Genomic DNA, 17021 nt, shown 5'->3' with positions numbered 1-17021 from the left:
GCAACATAGCATGACTCCATTTCCTTTTTTTTTTTTTTTTTTTTTTTTTTTTTGAGACGGAGTCTCGCTCTGTCACCCAGGCTGGAGTGCGGTGGCCGGATCTCTGCTCACTGCAAGCTCCGCCTCCCGGATTTACGCCATTCTCCTGGCTCAGCCTCCCGAGTAGCTGGGACTACAGGCGCTCGCCACCTCGCCCGGCTAGTTTTTTGTACTTTTTAGTAGAGACGGGGTTTCACCGTGTTAGCCAGGATGGTCTCGATCTCCTGACCTCGTGATCCGCCCGTCTCGGCCTCCCAAAGTGCTGGGATTACAGGCTTGAGCCACCGTGCCCGGCTGCATGACTCCATTTCTACAAACATTTTTTTTTGTTTGTTTGTTTTAATTAGCCAGGCATGGTGGTGCACGCCTGTAGTCTCAGCTACTTGGGAGGCTGAAGTGAGAAGATCACTTGACCTCAGGAAGTTGAGGCTGCAGTGAGCCAAGATTGTGCCACTGCACTCTACAGTCTGGGCAACAGATCAAGACCCCATTTCAATAAATAAATACGAAAATAAAACCATGAAACAGGGAGTGATGGCTAAGGAGTGCAAATTTCTTGTTAGAGTGATCAAATTGTTTGAAAATGAATGGTAGTGATGGGTGTTACAATTCTGTGAACGTATTAAAAATTGTCGAATCGGCCGGGCGCGGTGGCTCAAGCCTGTAATCCCAGCACTTTGGGAGGCCGAGACGGGCGGATCATGAGGTCAGGAGATCGAGACCATCCTGGCTAACACGGTGAAACCCCATCTCTACTAAAAATACAAAAAACTAGCCGGGCGAAGTGGCGGGTGCCTGTAGTCCCAGCTACTCGGGAGGCTGAGGCAGGAGAATGCCGTGAACCCGAGAGGAGGAGCTTGCAGTGAGCTGAGATCCGGCCACTGCACTCCAGCCTGGGTGACAGAGCGAGACTCCGTCTCAAAAAAATAAATAAATAAATAAATAAAATAAAAATAAAAATCGTCGAATCGCCGGGCGTGGTGGCTCATGCCTGTAATCCCAGCACTTTGGGAGGCCGAGGCGGGCGGATCACAAGGTCAGGAGATCAAGACCATCCTGACTAACACGGGGAGACCCTGTCTCTACTAAAAATACAAAAAATTAGCCGGGCATGGTGGCGGGTGCCTGTAGTCCCAGTTACTCGGGAGGCTGAGGCAGGAGAATGGCGTAAACCCGGGAGGCGGAGCTTGCAGTGAGCTGAGATCCGGCCACTGCACTCCAGCCTGGGTGACAGAGCGAGACTCCGTCTCAAAAAAAAAAAAAAAAAAAAATCGTCAAATTGCCCACACGTCATACAATTTAGCCACTGAAAGCACATACTCCATGAGACCCCTCCCTTGTTGGCTGAAGGTCTGGTTGTCTCTGAGCACTGACAGCTGGAGCTGACCCTGAAGCAAGGCTGGGCGACTGAGTGAGTCCATGAGTCGTTCACGTCTCCCTCTCTTGAGGACTTGTGGGTGCAACTTCAGCCTGAACTGGGGCTGTCAGGCCCCGCCTTTCTCACCCTCATCCACCTACAAACTTCTCAACAGACTCTACAACCTTCCCTTCCATCTTCTGCTCTCAGAGGCTGAAGAGGCCCCCTTCCGGCTGGGTGCGGTGGGTCACAGCTGTCATCCCAGCACTTTGGGAGGCAGAGGTGGGCAGATCATCTGAGGTTAGGAGTTCGAGGCCAACCTGGCCAACATGGTGAAACCCCCATCTCTACTACAAATACAAAAATTAGCTGGGCGTGATGGCAAAAGCCTGTAATCCCAGTTACTCGGGAGGCTGAGGCAGGAGAATTGCTTGAGCCTGGGAGATGGAGGTTGCAGTGGGCCAAGATCGTGCTACTGCACTCCAGCCTGGGTGACAGAGCAAGACTCTGTGTAAAAAAAAAGAAAAAAAAAAAATCCTCTTTCCTAGTCGAGGCCAAACCACCAGGCCACAGACACCTCACCATTCCCAGTCTTCACCCTTTCTTCCTGCCACCTACTTGTCATTCAGCTTTCAGCTCAAAGATCATCTCATCAGGCCACCCTTTCCTGGCCACCCTGTCAGAGGGGGTTCCATCACTCTCACTTCACCCTGTTTATGCCTCCACTTTATTCATCATCATCTTTTATTTTTTCTTTTTTGGAGGCAGGGTCTTGCTCTGTTGCCCAGGCTGGAGTGCAGTGGTGTGATCATAGCTCCCTGTGGCCTTGAACTCCTGTGTTCAAGTGATCCTCCCATCTCCGCCTTCTGAGTAGCCAGGATCACAGGTGCACACCACAGTGCTTATTATTTTTTGAGACAAAGTCTCACTCTGTTGCTCACTTTGTTGCTCTGTGCAGTGTCGGGATCTCAGCTCACTGCAACCTCCACCTCCTGAGTTCAAGCAGTTCTCCTGACTCAGCCTCCCAGGTAGCTGGGATTACAGGCAAATGCCACCACATCTGGCTCATTTTTGTAATTTTTGTAGAGATGGGGTTTCACCATGTTGGCCAGGCTGGTCTTGAACTCCTGACCTCAGGTGATCCGCCCACCTCAGCCTCCCAAAGTGCTGGAATTACAGGTGTGAGCCATTGCGCCTGGCCTATCATGATCTTTAATAGCTTGTGTATTGATTAATCTACTTGCTTACTGTCTCTTCCCCTGCAGTAATGTTAGGTGTGAGAAGTCAGGCTCCTTGTCTGTGTTGCTCATGGCTGTTTCCCCTGTCCCGCACATCATAGGCCTATGATCAGTGACTGGTAAATGCATGGTATTCTTTTTCTTTCTTTCTTTCTTTTTCTTTTTTTTTGAGATGGAGTATCACTGTTGTTGCCCAGGCTGGAGCACAATGGCATGATCTCAGCTCACTGCAGCCTCCGCTTCCCAGGTTCAAGCGATGCTCCTGCCTCACCCTCCTGAGTAGCTTGGATTACAGGCACCCGCCACCACACCCAGCTAATGTTTTGTGTTTTTAGTAGAGACAGAGTTTCTCCATATTGGCCAGGCTGGTCTCGAACTCCCGACCTCAGGTGATCCACCGTCCTCAGCCTCCCAATGTGCTGGGTTTACAGGCGTGAGTCACTGCGACCGGCCTGCATGGTTTTCAGTATCTCTACTTCTCCATTCCCTGCAGCTTATATAAATGTTCAAGTCTCTCTCAAGCTATAAATAAATAAATAACAAGCTGGGCACAGCGGCTCATGCCTATAATCCCAGAGCTTTGGGAGGACAAGGTGAGAGGATCGCTTGAGGCCAGGAGTTGGAGACCAGCCTGGGCAACATAACCAGACCCTGTCTCTAAAAAATGAAAAAGTTAGCCAGATGTGGTGGTGCACACCTGTAGTCCCAGCTACTCGGGAGGCTGAGGTGGGAGGATCTCTTGGGTCCGGGAAATCAAAGCTACAGTGAGCCATGATCACACCACTGTGCTCCAGCCTGGGCGACAGAGCAAGACTTGTCTCTTTAAATAAATAAACAAACAAACAAATAAATAAGACAATCCTCCTTCGATCCTGAAAGCTGCTCATTCTCCTCCCTTTTCTAGTCCAGAGCCGTCTATACGTGCTGTTGCTGTACCACTGCCCTTTGCCACTGCAGTTCACTCTTGCACTTGTGGCTCTGCACGACCCTGCTCCGGCCAGAACCCCAGACGGTGACTCCCAGACCTCGATCTTCAGGCCAGAGCTCGTTGTTGAACTCCAGAACTGTATATCCACCTGCTTTCTAGATGATTCCAAAAGGGAGGAGAAGTAGCAAGAGGCTTCGAAGGTTTCCAGTCAGAGGCCGCGTTCTGTGCACGTCTGAATCCTAGCACAGACACACCATGAGTCTGTGGAACCGTCTGTCTCCCCCACCCAGGTGTGATGCCTGTCCAGCCCCAAGCACAGGGCCTGGCACGTATTAGGCACTCGGTGAATGTGGATGGGACTGAACCAAAAAGCAGCCTTGCATTGCACTTCCTGCAGGCCCCCAGCTCACTTCTGTTTCCCTCCCTGTGAGCGGGCCAGGCTGGCAGCACCAGCCACCCCCTCCCCATGCACGCGCCGTGCTGAGAAAGGTTGCCGGTTTGGAAATCAAAGTCAGCAGCAACCTCGATTCAAAGGAGAACATGGCTGGCTGCAGAGATGTTTTATGTAAGAAAGAGGAGAAAATAGTTCCTCCCTCCTGGGGCCTGTGCCACAGTATGGTTTCGGTGTCAGTTATTACCCAGATGTTCTCAGCCTACATCTAAGCATGAGGTATCATCACGGGACACTAATGGATTTTCTATTAAATATCAGCCACTTCAAGGAGGAAAAACTGGGGCAGGCAGAGAGCGCAGGCGACAACTGGAGGGCTGGTGATTGAAAACCAACCAGTCCGGCGCAGTGTCTCATGCCTGTAATCCCAGCACTTTGGAAGGCAGAGGCAGGCGGATCACTTGAGGTCAGGAGCTTGAGACCAGCTTGACCAACATGGTGAAACCCCATCTCTACTTGAACTCCTGACCTCAGGTGACCCATCTGCCTCGGCCTCCCAAAATGCTGGGATTATAGGTGTGAGCCACTGTGCCCAGCCAAGCCACCAAGCCTGGCCGGTCTCTACTTAAAAAAATACAAAATTAGCCGGGCGTGGTGGTGCAAGCCTGTAATCCCAGCTACTTGGGAGGCTGAGGCAGGAGAATTGCTTGAACCCAGGAGGTGGAGATTGCAGTGAGCCGAGATCACGCCATTGCACTCCAGCCTGGGCAACAAGAGTGAAACTCTGTCTCGAAAAAGAAAAAAATAGAAAACCAACTGGGCTCCACGGAGGCCCTTCATCTTCCCGAGGCAGTCATTTTTGGAGATTCACTCTCAGCTTTTGTGGGTGCCAAGCAAGCCCTAACCGAAATCCTCCACTCCCTTGTTCCTCCTTGCCTGAAAACACACTGCAAGTGGCCTGGGCAGCCTGTCAGATTCTACCCTCAGCGGGGTGCTGCCCAGCCCTGCTCTTAGGCAGGTCTTGTTTCGCATCCTGCCCTGTTTGGGGCTCTGAACGTGCCCCCTTCCAATGCTGCAGGGATTAGATGGGGTCTGGGATAGACCTTTGGTTCCATGGCAGGTGATCCGGGATTGTAGCAGGCATTACTTACACTCACCAATATTTCTAGGTCTTTCCTCTTTTCTGGACACACATTAGACTACATTTCCCAGCATCCTTAGGGAACAGCAGTGTGACCAGTTCTGACCAATGAGCACTGAGGACAGGTGCTGTCCTAACAGCAGATGCACAATTTTCCATGCTCTCTTCCTCTTCCATAGGGAACCCTGAAGCTTCACATCGAGATGGAGGAGTCTGAAATACTGAGACCTCATTTGGACATCAAGCCACCCTAGAAGGTCTCCTGACCCCCTAGTGGACTCTGTGGTTGAAAAGTAAACTTCTGTAGTGCAAAGGCACTGAGATGTTGATTTTGGATCAGGCATAGTGGCTCACACCTATAATTCCAGCACTTTGGGAGGTTGAGGCAGGAGAACTGCTTGAGGCCAGGAGTTTGAGACTAGCCTGGGCAACATAGCAAGACCTCATCTCTCCAATCTTTTTTTTTTTTAAATCAGCCAGGTGTGGTGGTGCATACCTGTGGTCCCAGCTACTAGAGAGGCTGAGGCAGGAGGATCACTTGAGCCCAGGAGTTGGAGGCTGTAGTGAGCTATGATTGCACCACTGCACTCCAACCTGGGCAACAGAGCTAGACCCTGTCTCAACAACAACAACAACAAAAAATATTGAGTTTGTTTGTTATAGCAGCAGAGCCTGTTGTGGGTACAGGAAGAAAGTCACAGCTTTGGAAGATCTGGACATTGGTGATGGAGGGAAGCTGGAGTTGAGTCCTGTGTGTATATGAGCGTGTGTACCTGGCCACAGAGGCTGGTCTGCTCAGGGTCAGAAAAGCCCATTCGGGGGATCAGGCTAGGATACATGATAGAGGAGACACTCCTGAGGGGGTTAATTTGGAAGGGGTTAGGACTGGACCAAGCTTGGGCACTGGAGGAGGCCAGAGTGGGTGAGGACCTGATGCCTGGGCAGTGGGCTTGGAGGCATTTCTGCAATAGTCAAACTCCAACAGAGTTTCCAGGCTCCCTGACCTCCCAAACCTGACGGCCAAGTGTTGCTGGGGCAGAACTGAGCAGATTCCCTTCTGCGGAGGAAAAGTCTGTGAGCTTGATAACACAACAGGGTGACTATAGTCAATAACTTAATTGTACATTTTAAAATAACTTAGGCCAGGCACAGTAGTTCATGCCTATAATTCCAGCACTTTTGGGAGGCCGAGGTAGGCAGATCTCCTGAGGTCAGGAGTTCGAGACCAGCCTGGACAACATACATAGTGAAACCGTGTCTCTACTGTAAATACAAAAATTAGCCAGGCATGGTGGTGGGCTCCTGTAATCCCAGCTCCTTGGGAGGTTGAGGCAGGAGAATTGCTTAAACCCGGGAGGCAGAGGTTGCAGTGAGCTGAGATTGCACCACTGTACTCCAGTCTGGGTAACAGAGTGAGACTCCATCTCCAAAAAAAATAAATACAAAGTTAAAGAGTGTAGATGGATTTCTTATAACTCAAAGGATAAATGCTTGAGGGGATGGGTACCCCATTGTCCATGACATGTTTATTTCACATTGCATGCCTGTATCAAAATATCTCAGATACCCCATAAATATATACATCTACTAGGTACCTACAAAAATTAAAAATGAAAATAATGTAAAAAAAGTCAGCCGGAGTGGTGGCTCACTTGTAATCCCAGCACTTTGGGAGGCCGCAGCAGGTGGATCACAAGGTCAGGAGTTGAAGACCAGCCTGGCCAATATGGTGAAACCCCATCTCTACTAAGAATACCAAAAAAAAAAAAAAAAAAAAAATTAGCTGGGCCTGGTTGCCCACACGTGTAATCCCAGCTACTCGGGAGGCTGAGGCAGGAGAATCACTTGAACTCGGGAGGTGGAGGTTGCAGTGAGCCGAGATTGCACCACTGCACTCCAGCCTGGGTGACAGAACGAGACTCTGTCTCAAAAAAGAAAAAAAAAAAAGTCTATGAGCTCAAGTGTCTCAGCCGCCAAGCAAATACTGAGTTTCCAGGCTTCACGTCCACAGGGGCCCGATGCCCAGGCAGGGGTAGGGACCAAGTGTTGTGGCTCCGGACTATTTCCTAGTCGCACACAGGCTCACTTTTGGTTCCATTCAAGTATTAGTGAAATAAAGGCCTTGGGATCCCATCTGAAAGCCCTGGAGGATAGGAGTGAAGGCGAGTGGTGTGGGAGGTTGCTGTACGGGGACCTTGTTGGTGGCCTGCGGTAGATGTGACCATACTAGTCAGCTTCTTCTTTTATAACCGTGTCACATCCCAGGTTTCTTGGAATTGCCTGGATCTGTCCAGCAAATGGCAGGTTCCTGCAAATCAGGGGTTGCTTGAAATTCAGGCCTGAGACCAACTCCATCCTCCCTCTTTCCATCCCAGCCCTGGGTCTCTGAATGGTGCCTCCATCTTGCCTTGTGGCCACTCCCCACTTCCTGCAGGTGACTCAGGTCTTGGGTTCTTCTTGTGGCTGGAGGTCTGATCCATTCCAAGCTCCTGATTCTTAATCTTCAGGGCCACTCTAATATTCCACCTGCAACCTATCACAGCCTGGTTTGTGCCAAAGTCAAGAGGAAATGCCTTTGGAAGTGAACCCAAACTAGGGCCTCCTGCAGCCAACAAGCCAGAGAGGCCGCTGTGCAAGGGCAGGCCTAATCCTGGTTTTGTGGGGGCTTAGAACAGGTGTGACTCTTTTACACTTTTTTTTTGGTTGGGGGGAACGGAGTCTCACTCTGTCACCCCGGCTGCAGTGCAGTAGCTTGATCTCAGCTCACTGCAACCTCCACCTCCCAAGCTCAATTAATCCTCCCACCTCAACCCCCTTGAGTAGCTGGGACTACAGGCGTGAGCCACCACACTTGACTGCTTTTATATATATATACACATATATATACACACACACATATATACACACACACACATATATACACACACACACATATATACACACATATATACACACACACATATATATACATATATATATATATATTTATTTTTTTTTTTTTTATAGAGATGGGATTTCACCACACTGCCCAGGCTGGTCTCAAACTCCTGAGCTCAAGTCATCAGCCCTCCTCGGCCTCCCAAAGTGCTGGGATTACAAGCGTGAGCCACCTCACCCCACTGGCTCTTTTACATTTGATCTTAGATGAAGGGCCAAGAAGCGATATCTGTGGCTCTTTTTATTTTATTTTTTCATTTTAGAGACGGGGTCTCACTCTGTCACCCAGGCTGGAATGCAGGGGTGCAATCATAGCTCACTGCAGCCTCAAACTCCCAGGCTCAAGTGATCTTCCTGCCTCAGCCTCCTGAGTAGCTGGGACTATAAGGCACGCACCACCATGCCCAGCTAGGTTTTGATTTTTTTTTGTAGAGATGGTGTCTCATTATGTTGCCCAGGCTGGCCTTGAACTCAGGGTCTCAAGTGATCCTCCCACCTTGGCCTCCTAAAATGCTAGGATTACACCTAGCACCTGGCCTGCAGTTAAGTTTTAATGGGGAGGATAGACAGGGAAAGGGGCACATGCACCCTTCTGGTGTCAATTATTCTATAGTTCACATTATATTTTTATCTATATCCTATTATTTTATATATTGATTACGAGGGTGGTTATTCAAGGGTGTATGCATATGGAAAATTTATTGAGCTGTACACTTAATGCACTTTACACCTATAGTACGTTAATAAAAAAAAAAACAAGTGAATAAAAATTGCAAAATTAGGCCGGGCGCAATGGCTCATGCCTGTAATCCCAGCACTTTGGGAGGCCGAGGCGGGCAGATCACTTGAGGTCAGGAGTTTGAGACCAGACTGACCAACATGGTGAAACAACAACAACAACAAAAAATTAGCTGGGTGTGGTGGCAAACGCCTGTAATCTCAGCTACTTGAAGAATGAAGCAGGAGAATCACTTGAACTCGGGAGGCAGAGGTTGTAGTGAGCCAAGATCTCTCCACTGCACTCCAGCCTGGGCGACAGAGTGAGACTCTTGTCTCAAAAAAAAAAAAAGCAGGCCGGGCGCGGTGGCTCAAGCCTGTAATCCCAGCACTTTGGGAGGCCGAGACGGGCGGATCATGAGGTCAGGAGATCGAGACCATCCTGGCTAATACGGTGAAACCCCGTCTCTACTAAAAAATACAAAAAACTAGCCGGGTGAAGTGGCGGGTGCCTGTAGTCCCAGCTACTCGGGAGGCTGAGGCAGGAGAATGGCGTGAACCCGAGAGGAGGAGCTTGCAGTGAGCTGAGATCCGGCCACTGCACTCCAGCCTGGGTGACAGAGCAAGACTCCGTCTCAAAAAAAAAAAAGAAAAGAAAAAAAAAAAAAAAGCAAAATTAGATGCAAGGTTTTGAAGTTGAGCACTCCCACATTTCTCTTAAATCTGACCCCTTAAGTTTCCTTACCTTTGGCCCTAGGGGAGCGGCGCCCGCCCACTCCCCGCCCACATTATGAGCCCCTCCCCCCAGCGTCCCTTTTCCCCGCTCCCACGTGCGTCTCGCTCCAGGTCTCTCCAGCTCCTCCTTTCCCCAGCGCCCTACCTTGCGGCTGAACTCCTGGGCCTTGCGCCTGCGCTCTCGGTACACCGCTTCCGGGCGCTTGCGGCCAGCCAAGCGAAGCAGCTCACGGCCCAGAGCTAGGCCGCGGCCGCACCGCGGGGCCCGCAAGACTGTGGTTGGGGCCGCGGGGCCGGATCCCGGGCCGGGGCCACCGTCGGGACCTGGGAGCACACCCAGGCTGGGCGGCACACGTGGGCAGCGCCGCGCCAGGCGCACGAGGCGCTCGCGGCTCAGACCACCCACCGCCAGCCCCTCCACCTCCAGGATCTGGTCCCCTGGCCGCAGTCCTCCGGCATGCGCGCTGCTTCCCTCGGCCACCTCCAGGACGAAGCAGGGGCCGGAGCCACCTAGCCGGAAGCCAAAGTCCTCCGGCCAGCCCTGGTTGGTGGCCGGCATGGCAGCGGTGGCCATGCACCTGCAACTGGAGACAGAACATGGATTTCCTTGCAGCCCTGTCCGTGGCTCCAAAGCCACTCAAAGGCCCAGGGCATGGGCCACTGAAGGCCTCTACTTATCCTGCCTCCTCCCTCTGACTCTGTCTTTGTCTCAATTCCCTTCCATCTGTCTGTTCTTTTTTTCTGAGATGGAGTTTCGCTCTTGTTGCCCAGGCTGGAGTGCAATGGCGTGATCTTGCTCACCACAACCTCTGCCTCCTGGGTTCAAGCATTTCTCCTGCCTCAGCCTCCCAAGTAGCTGGGATTACAGGCATGCACCACCATGCCTGGCTAATTTTGTATTTTTAGTAGAGATAGGGTCTTTCCATATTGGTCAGGCTAGTCTCGAACTCCTGACCTTAGGTGATCTGCCTGCCTTGGCCTCCCAAAGTGTTGGGATTACAGGCGTGAGCCACCATGCCAGGCTTGCCTAAATTTTGTATTTTTTGTAGAGACAGTGTTTCACCATGTTACCCAGGCTGGTCTTGAACTCCCGGCCTCCGGTGATTCGTCTGCCTTGGCCTCTCAAAATGCTAGGATTATAGACATGAGCCATCATGCCTGGCCTATTTTTTTTTTTTTAAACGAAAAACAAAATTGGGGAGGAGGTGTAAAAGAAAAGTGACCCTTCCTTAAAGTTTTCTTTTGAGTGCCTAGGAATTTTTTTTTTTTTTTTGAGATGGAGTCTCCCTCTGTCATGGAGGCTGGAGTGCAGTGGTGCACCGTCTCTGCTCACTGCAAGCTCCGCCTCCCGGGTTCACACCATTCTTCTGCCTCAGCCTCCTGATAGCTGGGACTACAGGCCCCTGTCACCATGCCCAGCTAATTTTTTGTATTTTTTTTTTAGTAGAGACGGGGTTTCACTGTGTTAGCCAGGATGGTCTCCATCTCCTGACCTCGTGATCCGCCCCTCTCGGCCTCCCAAAGTGCTGGGATTACAGGCGTGAGCCACCGCACCCGGCTTGGGGCCTTGGATTTTAACTAATGTGGCCACACCCTTTTCCATGGGCCCCGCCTGCTTCCACAGATCTGTTTTACTATCTTACAGAATATACTTGGCTTCCATGGGCCCTCCTCATTTCCTACACCTTAATCCCTCTTCCTACCCCTCTCCATCTACCAAAATTCCCTTTCAGTATCTGGCATGAATCACACACTTCCTGAAGCCCAGAATGTTGGAGCAGAATGGTCTCCCAGAGACCATTCATATCTCTGGGACTTTATTTTATTTTATTTTATTTTTGAGACGGAGTCTTGCTCTGTCGCCCAGGCTGGAGTGTAGTGGTGTGATCTCGGCTCACTGCAACCTCTGACTCCCGGGTTCAAACGATTCTCCTGCCTCAGCCTCTGGAGTAGCTGGGATTACAGGTGCCCACCACCACGCCCAGCTACTTTTTGTATTTTTAGTAGAGACAGGGTTTCACCAGATTGGCCAGGCTGGTCTCCAACTCCTGACCTCAGGTGATCCACCTGCCTCGGCCTCCCAAATTGCTGTGATTACAGGTGTGAGCCACAGCGCCCAGCCTCTGGGGCTTTATTTTATTTTGCTTTTTTTTTTAGAGGCAGAGTCTCACTCTGTCGCCCAGTCTGGAATGCAGAAACGTCATCATATCTCACTGCAGACTCGACCTTCCAAGCTGAAGTCATCCTCCTGCCTCAGCCTCCCGAGTGGCAGGTACCACAGGCGCATACCCCCATGCCCACCTAATTTTTTAAAAAAGTTTTATAGAAATAGGGTCTCACTCTGTTGCCCAGACAGGTCTCAAACTTCTGGGCTCAAGCGATCCTCCTTCTTCAGCTTCCCAAAGTGCTGGGATTACACGCGTGAGCCACTGCACCCAGCCTGCGGGAGAATTTAGAAACTTCCTCAGACCCAGCATGTGCTGTGTCTGCACCTTGAGACAGGAGAGGGCCGTAACTCAAGGTCACACAGCTGGGAAATGGCAGAGCCAGGTTGCCCTCAGGCCCCCATCCAAGGCTCTCTCCACAGAGGCTCCCCACACACCTCAGGCAAAGCTTCAAACCTCTGTCCAGACGTCTCCTGCCTGGCTTGAGAATGCCCTCCCTGGCTTCCCCTCACTCGTATTGTAGGAGGTGGAGTGGGTTGATGTCCTCTTTCCTATACCCTGGGATTTGGGGAAGAAACATTTATGTACTGGCCCTGGTGGCAGGGGTGGGCATTGACCAGGCTGGCCAATCACTGTATCTCAGCTGTTGTCCTCTGTGTCCCACAGAGGGCTTTTCAGAGCCCCTGCAGAGTTGATATGTTGATCCTGAGAGAGAACCGTCTTTCTGTGGGTCTGTTAGCTGTATGGACTTCGAAGGTTTGGGGCTGCTGGCAGCCATGTTGCCACCATGTGGCGGATCAGTTCTTACGACATCATCCGAACTCCTGGATCCAGCTGTGCCTGAAATGCACCCAACTTACATTTGACAAAAGGACTTCTCAGGAACACAGGCTCCTACATTCCTCTTTTTGGTGGTTGTTTTTTAAAGCCTGTTTGGCTGGATGAGGCGGCTCATGCCTGTAATCTCAATGCTTTGGAAGACCGAGACAGGAGGATCACTTGAGCCCAGGAGTTCAAGACAGCCTGGACAACAGCGCAAGACCCTGTCTTTTTTTTTTTTTTTTCTTTTTTTTTCCGAGACGGAGTTTCACTCTGTCACCACACTGGAGTGCAATGGCTCTATCTTAGCTCACTGCAACCTCTGCTTCCTGGGTTCAAGTGATTCTCCTGCCTCAGCCTCCCGAGTACCTGGAACTGCAGGTGCACACCACCACACATGGTTAATTTTTGTATGTTTTTTTTTTTTGTAGAGATGGGGTTTTGCCATGTTGGCCAGGCTGTTCTCAAACTCCTGGCCTCAGGTGATTCACCCACCTCAGCCTCTGAAAGCGCTGGGATTAGAGGCATAAGCCAGACCCTGTCTTTAAAAAAAATTAGCAGAGCATGGTGGTACACACCTGCAGTCCTAGCTACTCCGGAGGCTGAGGTGGGAGAATTACCTGAACCCAGGAGTCTGAGGCTGCAGTGAGCTACGATCACATCACTGTACTGCAGCCTGGATGACAGAGCAAGACCCTGCCTCTAAAAAGAAATAAAAATTGACCAGGCACGGTGGCTTACGCCTGTAATCCAGCACTTTGGGAGGCTGAGGTGGGTAGATTGCTTGACCTCAGGAGTTGGAGATCAGCCTGGGGCCACATAACAAGACACCATCTCTTTTCGAAAAACACAAAAATGTAGCCAGGCATGTGGCACGTGCCTGTAGTTTCAGCTACTTGGGAGGCTGAGGTGTGAGGATCAGTTGAGCCCATGGGGGTGGAGGCTGCAGTGAGCCATGATGGTGCCACCTCACTCCAGCCTGGGCAGTAGAGTGAGACCCTGTCTCAAAAATAAACAAACAAATGGGTAAGTAAATAAATAAATTTTTAAAAATTTAAGGCTGTTTAGAGTTCAGTTCCAATCACTTGCAACTAGCGGGATACTCAGTGCTAGAAATCTCTAAGTAAAGAGGAAACAAGAAGAGGTCTCATATGAAAGTTGCATCTCGGCCGGGCGCAGTAGCTCACGCCTGTATCCCAGCACATTGGGAGGCCGAGGCGGGAGGTTCACGAGGTCGGGAGATCAAGACCATCCTGGCTAACATGGTGAAACCCTGTCTCTACTAAAAATACAAAAAAATCGGCCGGGTGCCGTGGCTCACGCCTGTAATCCCAGCACTTTGGTAGGCTGAGGCAGGTGGATCACGAGGTCAGGAGATCGAGACCATCCTGGCTAACACAGTGAAACCTTGTCTCTACTAAAAAAAAAAAATACAAAAAATTAGCTGGGCGTGGTGGTGGGTGCCTGTAGTCCCAGCTACTCGGGAGGCTGAGGCAGGAGAATGGCGTGAACCCGGTAAGCAGAGCTTGCAGTGAGCCGAGATCACGCCACTGCACTCCAGCCTGGGTGACAGAGCGAGACTGCATCTCAAAAAAAAAAAAAAGAATCAAAACATTAGCCGAGTGTGCTGGCATGCGCCTATAGTCCCAGCTACTCAGAAGACTGAGGCAGGAGAATCACTTGAACCTGGGAGGCAGAGGTTGCAATGAGCCAAGATCAATTGCGCCATTGCACTCCAGCCTGGGCGACAGAGCAAGACTCCATCTCAAAAAAAAAAAAAAGAAAGAAACTTTCATTTCGTTTCCTGTTGACTTTTGGTAAGAGGGGGCAAGACTCTCCTTCTTGGCCTCCTGGGGGAAGGATGGTACAGCTGATTTCAGGTCTCTGGGCTCCTAGCTCTTGCGTGGGCTCAGGGAGGAAGTGGCTCTGTCCTCCAGAAGAGGCCAGTTGAGCTAGCGAGATCCGTCTCCAGTGGAAAGGTGAGGATGGACTATGCTGGATGGAACAATCTGTGTGTGTCTTTTTTTAAAAAAACCTGTTTTATTTTTTAAAACATTTTTTTAAGGACGGGAGTGGTGGCTCAGGCCTGTAATCCCAGCACTTTGGGAGGCCGAGGTGGGGGGATCACCTGAGGTCAGGAGTTTGAGACCAGCCTGGCCAACATAGTGAAACCCTGTCTCTACTACAAATACAAAAATGAGCCGGACATGGTAGCGGGCGCCTGTAATTCCAGCTACTTGGGCGGCTGGGGCAGGAGAATCTCTTGAACCTGTGAGGTAGAGGTTGCAGTGAGCCAAGATCGTACCACTGCACTCCAGCCTGGGTGACAGAGTGAGACTCCGTCTCAAAAAAACAAAAAACAAAAACAAGAAAAAATTTTTTTTTGAGACGGTCTCACTCTGTCACCCAGACTGGCTCACCGCACCCTCTGCCTCCCAGACTCAAGTGATTCTCCTGCCTCAGCCTCCCAAGTAGCTGAGATTACAGGTGTGTGCCACTACCGCCCAGCTAATTTTTGTATTTGCAGTAGAGACAGGGTTTCACCATGTTGTTCAGGCTGGTCTTGAACTCCTGACCTCAAATGATCCACCTGCCTCGGCCTCCCAAAGTGCTGGGATTACAGGCGTGAGCCACTGCACCCGGCCCATTTTTTAAAATAGAGACCTGGCGTCGCTATGTTTCCCAGACTGGTCTTGAATTCCTGGCCTTAAGTGATTCTCCCGCCTCAGCCTGGTGTGTGTTTCTGTTTATAGTAAGGGTTTCTTGCAGGAGCCCATGGCAGCCTCTGAAACTGTAGGCAGTAGGTGGTGTAGTCAGTATCGTTCTGGTCAGTGTGTGAAGGCTTCCTGAGCTGGCTTGGAAGAACCTCCAAGGGCTGGTTTTGCAAGGCCCTGGGCTTGGGTGCCGCTCAGCCCCCTGCAGATGTGTGGAGATCTGCCCATGGCCGTCTTCCTCGCAGAACCAGCCTCTCCTAGGAGGTCTGGGGAACACTTCCGGGAAACTGTGGAGTTGGGGACTGGGGACGAGGAAGAGACCTCTGATGGACTAGAAGGAAATTTCCTTGAGTGACACCCAGTGAGAACTGTTGTCACCTGGCCACCAGAGGGCCGAATGAGAGAACTCCTCGCACTAGGTGGGAAATAGGCTGTCACACCCTGAGGCTGGCAGGATCAGATCCAAACACATCCCAGGGATCCTCATCCTGAGCTGCCAGGCTGTGGTGCTGGCCCCTAGGCATGGAGCTTCAGGGACACTTCATCTGTCGCTTGGTGGCAAAGCACTGGGCTCCCGTGGTCCCCTGTGCCCAGGTAGGGTTTGGGCATCACGCCGTCCTGGAGGAGCCTAAAGTCAACCATGAGAGGAGACTCCACTCCCCATCATCAAGGAAGGGCTGGCCAGGCACGGTGGCTCATGCCTGTAATCCCGGCACTTTCAGAGGCCAAGGCTGGTGGATCACTAGAGTTCGGGCGTTCGAGACCAGCCTAGCCAATGTGATGAAACCCCATTCCTGCTGAAAATACAAAAATTAGCTGGGCGTGATGGTGCATGCCTGTAATGCCAGCTACTCAGAAGGCTGAGGTGGGAGAATCGCTTGAACCCGGGAGGCGGAGGTTGCAGTGAGCAGAGATTGTGACACTGCACTCCAGCCTAGGTGACAGAGCGAGACTCTGTCTCAAAAAAAAAAAGGAAGGGCTGGTTGGAAACCCAACTGGGGGCTGAGACACAATTCCCGCATCCCCATGCACACCTGTTCTGGTCCCCACACCTGTGAGTGGGTGGCAGGGCCGCCCATCAGGGGCCGAAGCGGGGAACTTCTAACACCTCCACACCCAGTCTGGTTGGGTTAGCCCGCAGTACTGATCCCCAAGGTTCCTGAACCCTGGCAAGTCCTCGGATATATCCCCAGCCCTGCAGACTGACCCAAGCCCTCTCTTCCGCCCATCAGAGTCCCCAGCCTGGCCCACTGTCTTTTCCTTCACCTTCCCTGGAAGCAGGAGTGCAGGCTCTTAATGGGGATCCCTGGGCTAGCTCAGAGCACGAGGAAGAGGCATCTCCGGGCCCCCGATCTCAGATGAGTGGGTGCTGTGCCCCCAGCCCAGGTCCACTCACCTTTCTCGCTGATGACTGCAATGGCCACGGAGTTCAGAGCACAGTGCTCCCGGGACGCCCAAGGACACTCGCTTGTGGCCGGCCCTCTGCTGCTCAGGGCCTTGGCATCAGTTACTGATGCGCCTGCAGTGACAGTTGGAGTTTCTAAGGCAAAGTGATCCTCTGGGTAACCCGAGAAGGCCACAGTTACCAGGTGGACCAGCAGGATGGCTGGATGGCTTGGCCAGGGCCCAAGCCTACTGGCCCCTTCTGCTTACTCCTGATGGGGGGTGAGCCACGGCTGGGGCCCGGCCCATCCATGAGGTCCCAGAGCATGGCAGGTAGGTCGAGAGGATTCAGGGATGTTGCTTTGGAGTGGGGTATATCACTTGGTTCAGAGGGAACAGTGATGCTGGAAGGGATTGTGAGACCCAAAAGGGCGTGAGAATCCAGTTCCGCAGAGAA

The sequence above is a fragment of the Macaca fascicularis genome, chromosome 3 (assembly GCF_037993035.2).
Source record: "Macaca fascicularis isolate 582-1 chromosome 3, T2T-MFA8v1.1".
Classification (NCBI taxonomy): Eukaryota; Metazoa; Chordata; class Mammalia; order Primates; family Cercopithecidae; genus Macaca; species Macaca fascicularis.
Note: the sequence above shows the minus strand (reverse complement) of the source record.